The sequence below is a fragment of the Triticum aestivum genome, chromosome 6B (genome assembly GCF_018294505.1).
Source record: "Triticum aestivum cultivar Chinese Spring chromosome 6B, IWGSC CS RefSeq v2.1, whole genome shotgun sequence".
Taxonomy (NCBI): Eukaryota; Viridiplantae; Streptophyta; class Magnoliopsida; order Poales; family Poaceae; genus Triticum; species Triticum aestivum.
The window spans coordinates 654,540,170-654,554,368 of NC_057810.1; the positions used below are offsets into that span (position 1 = coordinate 654,540,170).

The following is a 14,199-nucleotide window of genomic DNA, read 5'->3' on the forward strand; positions in this document are numbered from 1 at the left end:
TGAGCACGGTTTCCATTTTTGCAAAGGCAGTCGTTGTCATGCGGACAAGGTAGCGGTGGGTGGCGGGGAGGCGCGCCTGCCCGATGGCTGGTCCAGCTTAATGGAAAGCTTCCTCCTCAGCCCACTCAGAATAGTCCCACGCCATCTCATAGAGCTCGCTCTCATCGCGGTCATCTTCGGTCTCGCCGGGGAAAGGTCTGCGAGGAGGTGTCAGCCACCGCGACATGGCTGATGGGGAAGATGAAGTGACGCCGACGAGGAAGGAGATGTAGTGACGCGGGCAAAAGGGAATATGGAGTGGAGCCAACAAAGGGGGAGATGGGTGCTGCCCAACAGGAGTTGGCCCATCGATGGGAAGATGAAGTGACGTTGGCTAAGTGGAAGATGGAGTGGTGCATGCGAAGGGTGATATAGATTGGCACTCATGCCGGCGAAAGGGAAGGTAGGTGTCGCCTAGCACGAGTGGTTTGATTTATATAGCCATGAATGGACACTCTCCAATAAGAAACATGGGCGGAATTGCTGCGCATGGGTGCAAACACCGCGATGACCATTAGTGCACGCTCTTCCCGATACAGAAACGTTCCCTCCATTGGTAGGAGTGGAACGACAGTCTTGCAGACAGTTGCGCCATCGATAGGACTGGGTGCCGGAGTAAGAAAACGGGTAGAAACATCCCCATCATGTTGAGAGTTTGGTTTTGGGAGCGCTCCATATGAGTGTTCCCATCCTCTAAATATGGAGGCTCATGGGCGCTACCGAAGTGTGCTTGAAAAAATTTGTAGGCCGAGATGGCCACTCTTCTAGACCGGTTTTCGAGTCTTGCTGGTCAAACTGGCGGTTATTTTAGCGATTTGGGGGATACGGCGTCTCTGCTATACTTGCTCTTACTAGCATCCCATTGCATTCATCTGCTCAAGAGCCAGTAGCCTTTTTCTTCCTGGATTTTTGTGTGTCTTCGATTACATATAGGGAGATGAATAACCAGATTCCTACCGGTTCTTATCATTATTGACCACAAGTGACACTCAGGGATAATGATTATCCATTGATGCATCAACAATTTGAGAATTTTGTCCATCGTAAAGTTGATCTGTCCAATGAAGGCGGGCCTATGTGATGTTATTGCTCAAATCCACACGTACATTATTTTTTGAATAATAATTTCTCAAAAAAATATCATTTTTTATGAATAATAGCCATTTTCCAAGCCTAAGAATGAGGCCCTTAAGGTTTACTTTTTTTAAAATGTGTAAACATTTTATTCTAAATGCCATGAACATTTTCTTGAATGGTAATTCACGTTGTATAAACATTTTTTGGATGATACAAACATTTTTTAAACCATGCAGACATACTTTTACATTGTATAAGCATTTTTTATGATAAAATTATTTTTCTAGATTATGTCAATATTATTTGCATTGTATGACTATTTTTCAAAAATATCACGAACATATTTTTGAAACGTGGGATATCTTTGAAATGACACAAATATTTTCTTTAATGCTATCAAAAAAACCAAAGTTGTGCTTACATTTTTTCGCACTGCATGAACATTTTAAAACAAGAGATTGAAATTTTTAAGAAATTAATAAAAATATATTCCTTTTTATAAATATAAATAAAAAGAATAAAAAAAATAAGGTGTGCTAGGGAGCCAGTGCACCTCCTGCGCATGGCCGGCACATTAGAGCGTCCTCGAGGCAAGGGGTTCTTTCCTCTCGCATAAAGCGTGACAAAGACACGTCCGTGTAGCACGCCACAGTTTACTCAGATGTCGCACTTTGGTTTTCTCCACAAAATATATTTCTTATTTCCCCCTTTTTATGTACATTTCAAAAATATTTTAAAAACCATTTAGGAAAATATTTTATTTTAATAATTTTATAAAATTCTTTACCACGTACTAAAATTTTCACTGGATATTTGAAAAATCACTGTGTATTCAAATATGTTCATGCTTTTAAGAAAATAAATTTTGTAATTTAAAAATGTTCAAGTATTTATAATAGTGTACATTGTGTCTCAAACATGTTCATCATATACTAAAGGATATTCATCATGTATTTAAAAAAATACTCGCATATATACAATATTCATGTAGTTAAAGAAAAATGTTTCACCTATTTTACTAAATATGTTCCTATAACTTTTAAAAGGTTTCATGTCTTTTAAAAATATTCATGTAATTTTAAGAACTGCCCATTCTTTCTTGAAATGTCTTCATGTAGTATAAAATGCTTTCATTTATTTATATGAAATATGAAAGTAGAAAAGGGGGAATAATAAAAAGATAATAAAAACAGAAAAAAAAGAAAATAGTAAAATGATAAGGAAAAAATAAAAGGCATAACACTAAAACTAGAGAAACTTGGTCCACTGGAAAACCCAAGTTAACCGACTAAAGCCCTGATTCAAAAAAATACTCCTAAGAAACCCATCGTCTTCATACGCTATTGTCTTACAACCCCTGTCAGGGCGCTAGAGACAAGTGTGGCGTATATCTTGCAGCAAGAGAGATATAGCATGTGTGAAAAATTTGCCCAAGGCAATCACAAGCAAAAGCATTGTGACAAAAGGTTTTTTTGGGCGGTCCTACAAAGTTGGTGTGAATAACATATACTAACTAGATGATTCCTCGCGCGCTAAAAGAGTGCCATTCTAAAAAAAAAGAAAGATCAACTATATAGGTATGCTCGAAGCGCCTAACACATATATCACATCTAGGAGGGCATAAAACTTAGTGCAACACAATTAACTGATAACTTATATGCATGAACAGGTGATATGACATGTCAGCACTGCATGGACATACTAATGCAAAAATGTAATGTATAACTTACATGTATGGCTTGCTGATGTGGCATGATTGTATGTAGGAAAACTAGGTAGTGGTGTAGCTATCTCTACTCCTAATGTCTCAGTTGGTAGGTCGCGTTCCGGGTTTTATTTTCGTCCCACCTACTATGGTCTTTTTTGGTACTTGCTCCCACCTCCTGCTCAGCCACGAAAAACCAAGAAAAACCCGGCGACCGAGTCCCACACCCGCTCCCACGCGCCCAACCTCCCGTCGCAATGAACTGACACGATCAAAAATAAACCAGCCTAAACAAACCGGCGAAAATTAACCAGCAAAAAAAAAATCCTAAACCGATCGCACGACTCTCCTAATCGCACGCCCGACTCACTGCCCTCGTTCGCGGCCACCCTCCATCCCTTCGCCGCCGCCGCTAACGTGCCGGATCTTGCCTTAGTCGCCGTCTCTCCGCCGTGAAAGAGATGGCTCCCGATCTCCGCCGGGGTCGACCAACAGCGCGACGCGCCACCAGATTGGCGACGCGCCGGGATCGCCTCTCCGCCTCGGCGCTTGCACTTCCAGATTGAAGCCCACGACGGCGGCATTCCCAGATCGACGACGCGCCACCGTACATCACGGCTGACGGACGTGTCCTTGTCAAGGAAGCGTCGCTTCGAGGTGGCAGCAACCAAGGCCTCCCAGATCACTAGTAGAAAAGAGGGCTTTGGTCCACCCTGGGTTAGCCCATTAGTCCCGGTTCAATCTAGAACCGGGACTAATGGGGGCATTAGTCCCGGTTCGTGCGCCCAGGGGCCACGTGGGCCATTTGTCCCGGTTCGTTTGGACCTTTTAGTCCCGGTTGGTGCCACGAACCGGGACTAAAGGGTGCGATGCCCATTAGTACCGGTTCGTGGCACCAACCGGGAATAAAGATTAGACCTTTAGTCCCGGTTCGAGCCACCAACCGGTACTAATGGGGTTTGAGGCATTAGTACCGGTTCATGGCACGAACCGGTACTAAAGGTCACATTTTCAAACCCCACCCCCCTGATCGCCTTTTCAGTTTTAAAAAAAAATAAAAGAAAATGATGAAAATGTCAAAAAAATAAAAAAAAAAGTTTCCCATGTGATATGTGGTCTAGTTGTTTGGAAAATTTGCAAATGTGAATTTCGACTTTATTTGCAAAATCTCTCTAGAATTTAGTAAAATGGGCATAACTTTTGCATACTGACTCGGATGAAAAAGTTTTTTATATGAAAAATCATCTACTCGAAAAGTTACATCCAATCATTTTTAGAATCCTCAAAAACCTAACACAAAAAAAGTTATGGGGCTTTTAAGATCTAGAGTGGAAAAAATCGAAAAATTTTGAAACTGTGGTCAAACAATGGTCAAACTAATTATTCTAGAATATTAGTGTTACTAAATAATTATTTCAGTCATTTTGAATTTTGGTCAAATTTGGTCAAACTGTGGTCAAACAATGGTCAAACTAATTATTCAAGAAATATTAGTGTTACTAAATAATTATTGTTTTTTAAAACAATAGTTTCAAATTCAAACAGTGAAATGCTCACGCAAAATTCCTGAGGGTTAATAGGATTGACATCTTACTATTGTCAGCAAAACTACAAGTCCAGACTTGGAAACGAGGGAGAATAGAACCCGGAAGTTAAGCGTGCTCAGGCTGGGGGAGTGGGAGGATGGGTGACCGTTCGGGAAGTTAGATGATTAGGAATGATGAGGGGTGATTAAAGATTAGAGAATAAATTGAGCAGTGATGAGGGGTGGTGATTAGAGATTAGAGGTTAAAATAATTCAGACAAAAATTTCAAAAAAAAAATTCAAAAAAAATCATAAAATTTCCACGTGGAGCTCCACGTGGCCGCGACCTAAAGGGGAGAGGCATTAGTAACGACCCTTTAGTCCCGGTTCAAAAACCGGACTAAAGGGCCTTACCAACCGGGACTAGTGGGGGGATTCTACTAGTGGGTCCGCGCTCTCGCCGCTGCTCCAGAGGGCCGCCGCCGCCGCCCAAGACCTAGCCCCCTTCGTGTTCAACCGAGAGACGAGGGGGCGGAAAGAGAAGATCTTCTAGGGCGACGACGCATCCTCCTCCTCCACCGTGTCCATGCCGCTCACCAAGGAAGGTACCTCCCCTCTTCCGCCGCCCCCTGGTGTGTCTCCACTCGCTTTCTTCCCTAACGCAGATTTCCTTTCCTCACGCAGGCAGGCAGGCCGGTTTGCAACCACGGCGGTCGTGGCGAAAGGCGCTCCAAGCCTCCACAACCGGCGTGGCTATGCTTTGCTGCGGTGTAACCGTAGCCGCCAGCGTCTCTTTTGCTCGCACCCTTGTCTCTTGTGTCATACCGCTGACCGCGCTCGGCGAAATATGGTTAGGGCTCCAAGTATGGCGACGACCGGTGCCCCATCCTCTTTGGTACGTCTTCTTTCCTTCTCTATCAGGCTGATTTCAGTCATCTAGGGTGCTACTGTACGTGTGATACATGATGTGCTTTTTCAGAGCTCAATGCCAAGCTCTCCTCTATGCCGGCCTTTGAAATTGGCCTCGAAAAATCACGAGGAACATCCAAGGCAGGTGCCTAAACCGAACCGTCGAATCTGTAAATCTGTACCAGTACCAGTTTGAACCAGGGGATGGTTGGTTGTTTACGTGTGCTGTTAATGAGTTCATTCTGCTCTCTAACTCATTGAATTTTTGGATGTCAATCAACAAGCTTCCCCTCACTGACTGATTGATTGATTGATTTTTGGCCGGTGCTAGCTTGTGTGTCTTGTGTCGGGCGAGGGAGAGGGACGTATGTGCATACGGGGTTGCAGTGCAGAGGCGCCCGTGGTTTCAAGTTGCAGGGCCGGGAGGTGAGGGGGCACAACGACAACAACACTACGTCTCCCTTCTCTCTGTTATCTCTCTTTGTACTGAATTGTCCCCTCTTTGTTGCAGAAATTTCACGGCAACCAGGAGTAACAATACTTTTGGTTACTTGGGAATACGATGATGTTCTGGTGACGTGGAACATGCTGAGATTTGGACTTCAATCCTTGATTGTGCACGGGTATGCATGCTTCACACCCATGCTGCAAACAGATTTTCATTTTCGAAGAAAGTAATAATACTATAACTACAAAATTCATGTTGCAGATTTATGCTCCATGTAGTATATTGGCCCATTATAGCTTTATTCAGTTCACCGTTTGCACCATCATGTTCTAGAGTTTGAAATGTACTCCCTTTTTCTGTAGGGATTTCCGAAACGAGTAGAAGACTAATAACTTCTACGACATCAAAGATCTCTGAGATTTTAGAGTATGCATCATATTGATTTACTTATCAATTTATTCACACTTATATTGAGTTCATGATGGAAATATATATGAGTATTTTCATTGTATGGAATTCTTTTTAATTACTACCAGATGGAATTTGGGAATTAGTATTACAAAGCTTCCAAAATCACTGTGGTTATACAGCTACTACAAAACTGGTTAAAATCAGTGATCTTCTATAATATCTACATGATTGATTACAACACTGCTCATGTGATTTGGTACTTTACTATATGGTAGCTTGTTTTACCCCTGAGGCGAGCTAATGATTGGGAACTTATAGTGCCAAACTGACCTGCATATTCTGTCAAACATTTTGTTGCAGTATTTAGGATCAGCATGGAAGCTAAATTTGTCACCTGATGTTGTTTAATTGTGTGCTACTAAATTCATTGGTTGCCAAGCCTTAAAACTATCTGTAATAGCATACCTTGTTTTCAACATCATTGGCTTGTTTAGAATGCTAAACTGAAGAACTGAAGTACTGAACAAAACAATATAGAAGTCAGTAAAAAATGTTTAAGAGGAATTTTTGGTCTGCAGTCTGTACTAATAAAATCTTATGGTCATTCGTTTTGAGCTGATCCAAGGCAAGGCCTATCAGTGTTAACTCCCATGCTGTAAAAGTTGAATTGATGATTGCATACTCTCATGTGGATTTTTTATGTGCATGCACGACAACCATTCATTTGTGCCTTTCATCATCAGATCAAACGGCAAGTTTATTGTCTGATTAATTAGAGGTTTCTATTTTGGAACGAAATTTTCTGAATTTTTGCTATCCCGCTGGTCCTTACTAATTCAATATATACTATAATTTGAAGTTGTGATCATCCATTGTTCTACTGTGGAGACTAGGATAAATGATTGGAGTTGCAGGGCCGTCGCCGTTGCTGAACACAAACGGGGCTCGGAGCAGGCCAAACTCCGAGGTGGACCGGGCAACAGATCGTGCGCCCAAGGATTTTTTTTGCTTCTGTTGATTGTGCCATCCAATTGGTTTAGAATTTTCACCATTGCTAATTACTAGGGGAGTATGGGTGCCAGACCTGGTAAGTGGCCTGCATGCTACGCTCTTGCCAAATAATTTGCAACCATGCTTGCATTGAATTTTTATTTATCTCCCGCTGTACCTTACAACAACTTCGTGATGTAGCACTATTTTGCACTAGAATGCACCTGCAGATATAATATGGAAAATGACTGACATTTAGAATTACTTCCAAGCTGCATTGTCTATCTGAATGTCAGCCCGAAACCACTGGCTGGCACACATAAAATTTTGGAAGTTGTATGTAGTCCTCCTTCTTTGAGCCAAAATTTATGTCTACGATTGATGAATCAATATAATTTTTTTGTTCAAGCTGGATCCAATAGAACATGGCTTTGGTGGTAGTTCCCAGTACATGTAGAATTTCTATCCTTCTATCTATTTTTTTAATCCTTGAAGCGCCATTCAGAACATATGACCGTGGTTGTCAAATTCTTGTGAAGTACATACCTTTGATCTGAAGTTTATAGGGAAATTAACATGATCTCATTTTTCTCATACTGACAATATATTATGTTATAGCTTTGATTTTGGTAATGGTATGTTTTCCCATGATTGCTGTCTTTTTGTTGTCCTACATGTGTCCGTGCGTTGGGATAGTATGAAGAAAAGTTGCAGCTCCATACATCATTATTTATGGCAGAAGGGAAATTTACTGAATCACAGTCACATTTCCTAAAACTCTAGAATTCCAACTTAGCGGTGTTGATGACCATGATGAAACTGTGAAATATTAAGCGGTACTTTTCCATTGATTTTTTCATTCTCATCGTATCATTGATGTGACTGTGTGACTCAAGTTTTGATTTCTCCCTCACCTTTTAAGTTCAAAGTAGTATTCAGCAAGTTGTTGTGTCGAATATAAATCTCTAAAACACTTGCTACATAAAGGTTCAGTTATCATCAATAATGCCAATGCTTCTGGCTGCTGTTGTTGGCTCCTAACAGCAAAATCAAGTCTGGAAACACGTATGGTAATGGTGTAACAAAAAAATCGAGAGAGGTTTTGAGTATGCTTTCTTAGCTATGACACTTTCATTTAGCTTACTTTGCTAGGATACCAGAACTAGCACTCTACGAGTGAAATAATTTATTTATTTAGCACCATTGTCAAATTATTACTTTGTATTCCTGAAATTTTAATATAACTGAATGTGGTGAAATGCAGTGAAAATATTGTTGATTTTGATTTAAAAATGGCTAAATTGGAGGAAAGCATTTGTGCCACATTCATCAGCAATACTGCACCATATACTATAGAAGCTTGGGCCACTAAATCAGCTGTTTCTGATGGATCTTCTTGGACTCAACAATATCAATCTACTTCCCAGGCATGTGGTTTATTTTATTCTTCAGCTCAATGGAAAACCATGGCAAGTTCTGTTTTACCTTTAGGGTGTTGTCAAAATGATTTCAATGAGACCAATTAAGTGACTAGCCTATGGAAAAATGATGATCTGTTGTTAAAATAAAATAAAAACAGATAAACAGAAAAATGATGATCTATTGTTGATTCTGTTCAACAGAAACAAACCTGCTCATAGTTTTCTTGTGTTTTTTCTTTGATGTGACTCTTTGCCTGACATGTTGATGTACTATGTATCCCATATTAGATTTCACATAAGGAATGTCCATCCCTGAAGCACAAACCCGCATACATGGTTAAGTGGACTAGACTATGTCCGGAAGAAGATTGAAAATTTCAAACGTGAGAACGACAACTACAGGAAGACTATAAGACTTTATATCGATTCTTCTTGTGTAATCACTAGAAACACCTAGGGCCAACTTTATAATGATTTGTTTTTCTAGACAGGAGCACCAAGTGATTGAGTCATTCATCGCTATGGACGTGAATAGTTGACAAGGGCCACCTTGGTCAGAATCGCTCGATAAACCAGTCCTTCCAGAAAGACAAGCAAATCCTGCCAGCAAAATCATATTACAAATAGACAGGACACAAGGCATCCCAGACCACACAAGCAAGTAAATGATCGATATAGAGGTTTGAATGATTGAGCCATACAATATGGGAATACATGCTACATGCTAAACAAGTTAGACGGATCAAAGTAATGATGGTCAATAAAGACGGACAAATCATGGCACGCAACAGACAAGTGACCGAGTATAATGAACTTTTTATAGTCATGGATTAGTCATGTGTTAAACAAGTTCTGTTCATGGATTAGTTATTATCAAGCCTGCTGTTCTTTCTATAGTCATGTGCTATTTTTTCAATTGAACACAATGAAGTTCCTATAGATTTTCATGGTTTATGCAAAATAGCTGAGCCTGGTTGTTTTATTCATACATATTCAGGATTGTTAGAGTCTAGAATTCATCGGTTTATGTCGTGGAGAGAGCAATAGTGTTGTTCATCTTCTGGTTTTGATATAATTACTAACATTTATTGATTTCAAAGATTAGTGGATTAGTGCATGCTAACAAACCTTGTACTGTCAAAGCACTGTTCCAATGTCTCTTAAAATATATTATTTCATAATAGAGGGTCGTTCTGACAAGTGTGGTAGCATGCTGATCCAATAAAAAACCGGTGAAGACAAGATCAAGTTCCACCACTTTTACTTTGAAGAGACTGCTACCAAGCTGTACCTCACCCTGAAGGACAAGAATGACTCCAGTTTGGGGTTCAACATGCTGCTCTCAAATCCTAATAAAATATTTGAGTCTCACCATGTTGCTTCCATTATAAAATGTGGCTTCGTGATGGCAGTATTGCCAACATTGACCTGATCGAGTCCACCAAGATTAATAAGCCTGGGATCAATGATGCAGGTCCCTATCACATTCAGGCACATATATCCTCATATGCAGTCTGATATATTCAATGGTAGATCCACCTGGTATACCATCAAGGTTAAGATCAACATGAATAACTCCATTTGGGAAAACAATAAAAGGGAAGGGATCCACTCGCCTCAAGAAGAACGACGACCACAATGAGGTATATATGCTCATACCTGTTTATTACTACATTTACATTTGTTGTTTATGTATAATTACCGTAAAACTATTTGGACCAATTTAGTCTTGTTTTGACAGGATGAATGATAACAAGAGTAGCTTAGGACCAGTCATTTATTTACATAGCTTTTTGTTACAGAAGCACAAATAGCTAAGAATTACAGCCCTTGTACTGTGGACAAAGGTACTACAGAAAAATAGCATAGAACCAAAGAAAGATTAGAATTAACTCACTCTTAATGCAACTATTTTCATGAAAAACAATACTATCATTGAACCGAAGGATCTAGGTGCGGGTGTCGTTCCGAGATATATCCAGTAGCCCCACAGTCGAAGAAGCTGAAGCGGGCGGTGCTGTGACGGTGCATAACAACACTCTAGGGCTAATAACTTCAGGTTCAGTGGGAGGGAAACAATTGTGTAGAATGCCCTATCGTTTGATGTGATATATGCCCAAGAGATTAGGAGTCCTTGATTGTAATGTGCCAATTCTTAAAGAAAGCAAGGAGTAAAGTAGAAGCTTCACCATTTGAGCACCAAGGACGTATCATTGACTACAATGTTCATCAGGTTGCTTAGAAGAGATATGAGCAAACGTATTATCATTTGTAAATATTCTTTTGAAGTGAGATGAGCAGCAGTACCAAGATAGATAACAATGTTAAAGTATCTTCAGATTTTTTTCATTTTTTTGATAGAGCTGGATTTATTTGGATATGATTTTCCATGGTGGGGAGAGATGGCGACGGCGTGGGGTGAGTAGGTTGGGGGAATGAGATATGAGTGTGAGCAATGAGTTGTGGGCTGAGAGAGTGAATCACCTTTTTTAGATAAGAAGAAAAGGAGTTGTTGATTGCTTTTTTAAAGGAAAAGCCATTGTTTGCTTTGAAAGAAATGTCACACATTTTTTATAGTGAATAATATCACGTATCCTAATAAGTCATTTCTATGGAATAATTACCAACAAGTGATTCAAAGGTGAGCCATTATTGAAATTGGATGTGACCCACTCTAATAGAAGGCACAATGCCACTCACTTCGACTAAAAATGTCACATGCTGTTATCTAGCAGCTGACCGATGAATATATCTTTACTTTTTCGAGTCAGAGTTTAAAACTGATGGCTTCGGATGATGCTTTGATGGATTGGATTGAGATCTCGTCGAGTTTTACACAATCAGAAGAGGTGCATATAAATAATTGTTATTTTTGTATATATTTTGCACATGATAACACAAAAGGTATATTTCTACATATATGTTATTATTGCAGGGGATGAGAGAGATAAAGATGTATTATGTCGACATTTAAAAACATCGACAAGGGTCCCCAAGCGATGTCATTGAAAGGCGCAAAAGTATCATCAAGTTTTATACACCAACATGAAAAAAAATTAAAGGCCCGTGGCAACGCACGGGCATTATACTAGTTTAGCAATAAAGAAAGAGTATTTCTAAAAAAAGGTGAAGGATCAACTATATAGGTATGGTATGCTCCAAGCGCCCAATACATCTATATATACCATGTATATGAGAGCACAAAACATAATGCAAAATATTAGCCAATGAGTTACATGCATCATGTTGCAGTGCTGCATGGATGTGCTAACGCAAAAAAGCTAACTTATATAACTTACATGCATGGCATGCTGACATGGCAAGGTTGCATGGCTAGGAAAAATAGATGTTGGGTTATGTCATAATTAAATCCAATGCGATTTAAAATCCACTTAGAATCCACTAATGCATGTTGCATGGTAAGGGTTCTCATGCATAAATCAGACGGATGCTAATAGATCTAAATAGTAAATCTAACAGCTATAATAACTTTGATGATGTGGAAGCATGCATGTTGAGATAATTATAAATAGCGGATTAGTCTCTCAAGTATATAGGAAACTACACATAGATAAAAACGTCAGTCAGGAAAGAAGATCTTGTGTGATAATAATAAGAGGATCTGGCGGTTAGGATCCATCAAACCAGAAATACACACTGAAAGGATCGATATAGTTGACTAGAGGGGGGGGGGAAATAGGCAACTAACAATTTTTAGCTTTTCTTTACCAAATTAAACTTTGCATCAAAGTAGGTTGTCTAGATATGCAACTAGGTGAGCAACCTATGTGATGCAACAACAACAAGCACACAAGGACGCAAGGGATACAACACAAATAAGCTTGCAAAAGTAAAGGCTCGAGATAACCAAGAGTGGAGCCGGTGAAGACGAGGATGTGTTACCAAAGTTCCTTCCTTTTGAGGGGAAGTACATCTCCGTTGGAGCGGTGTGGAGGCACAATGCTCCCCATGAAGCCACTAGGGCCACCGTATTCTCCTCACGCCCTCACACAATGTGAGATGTCGTGATTCCACTATTGGTGCCCTTGAAGGCGGCGACCGAACCTTTACAAACAAGGTTGGGGCAATCTCCACAACTTAATTGGAGGCTCCCAACGACACCATGAAGCTTCACCACAATGGACTACGGCTCTGAGGTTACCTCAACCGTCTAGGGTACTCAAACACCCAAGAGTAACAAGATCCGCTAGGGATTAGTGGGGGGAATCAAATTTCTCTTGGTGGAAGTGTAGATCGGGGCCTTCTCAACCAATTCTTAGCAAATCAACAAGTTTGATTGGCTAGGGAGAGAGATCGGGCGAAAATGGAGCTTGGAGCAACAATGGAGCTTTGCGGTGGAAGAGGTAGTCAACTAGAGGAAGAAGACACCCCTTATATAGTGGAGAGACAAATCCAACCGTTATCCATTTACTCAGCCCGCGACCTACGGTACTACCGCTCCAGACAAGCGGTACTACCGCAGGGGCTCACGGTACCAGGCCTGAACCGCAAAGGCTGAGAGCGGTACTGCTGCTGAAGCGGTACTACCGCTCCCCCTTGCGGTACTACCGCAAGGCCGGATTGGACTAGCCTGGGAAGGGCGCGGATGAATAAAACTACATCCGTGCCAACCTCGGCTGAAAATCAAACAGTGCAAAAATCCGACACGGTACTACCGCGCGTGGCATGCGGTACTACCGCGCAGGGAGCGGATGTAAAAAATTACATCCGGCCCTACTTCCGCTCATGTTGTTTTACCAGACCAGGACTCACAGTACTACCGCGCGCATGGGGCGGTACTACCGTGTAGGGCGCGGATGTAAAAAATTACATTCGCCCCTACAGCCGCATGAGCGGCTGAGTCTGGTCTGAGGCCACGGTACTACCGCAAGGGCTTGCGGTACTACCGCCGGGGCCTACGGTACTACCGCTCCTAAGAGCAGTACTACCGCATGCCTCAGAACAACAACACTAGGAATCCTTCTCTTTGCATAAATATGAAGAAAACGGAGGATGCTACAAAGCGCAAAGGGAAAGGCGGTGCAAAGGGAGTAAACGTGTACGTGATGATTCCAACCGAACCTTTCCAACACAGACCCCCTCTTAATAGTACGGCTTTCCTACGACTCAAATCCACCGAAAAAACATAGAAAAACGCCGTCTACAATAGTCTTCGAGGGGCACCAAACCGTCTTGTGCCTAGTGACGAAGCGTCTGAAATACTCAAGGCACATGATTAGTCCGCAAAAGCATTGTCATCAATCACCAAAACACCTTAGGGATAAATATTCCCTTACAATCTCCCCCTTTTTGCTGGATTGATGACAATACGGGATTTGCACAAGGGGAAATAATATAGAACATAAGAAAACACCACATCTCTAAAATATAGACGAGCTCCCCCTAGATGCGTGCTATCTAGATAAGTGCTTTGGACTGCACGGCACGTATACTAGGATCAACACTCCCCCTATATTTTATAAACAATGCATATCTTGCAACAATAAGGCTAACACTAAACAAGATAGTAAATATGTGCATAACATAAATAGCACAATATATCATAAGCTCAATAAGGTAAGATAGAGTGCATATGTCTTACACCATATGGAAGACCAAGTCTCACGAGCAAACTAAACCAAAGCAAGCAAGGTTCAAAGGAACAAACGCGAGC

The 14,199-nt window shown here is 41.0% G+C and overlaps 1 long non-coding RNA gene across 1 annotated transcript; it reads left to right on the forward strand.

The window, feature by feature from the left end:
- Positions 1-5,340: 5,340 nt before the first annotated feature.
- LOC123134721 (uncharacterized) lies at positions 5,341-6,376 on the forward strand. The gene is made up of 3 exons (XR_006465715.1): positions 5,341-5,681; positions 5,767-5,878; positions 6,066-6,376. It is a non-coding gene; the product is annotated as an uncharacterized lncRNA (long non-coding RNA).
- The last annotated feature ends 7,823 nt before the right edge of the window (positions 6,377-14,199 follow it).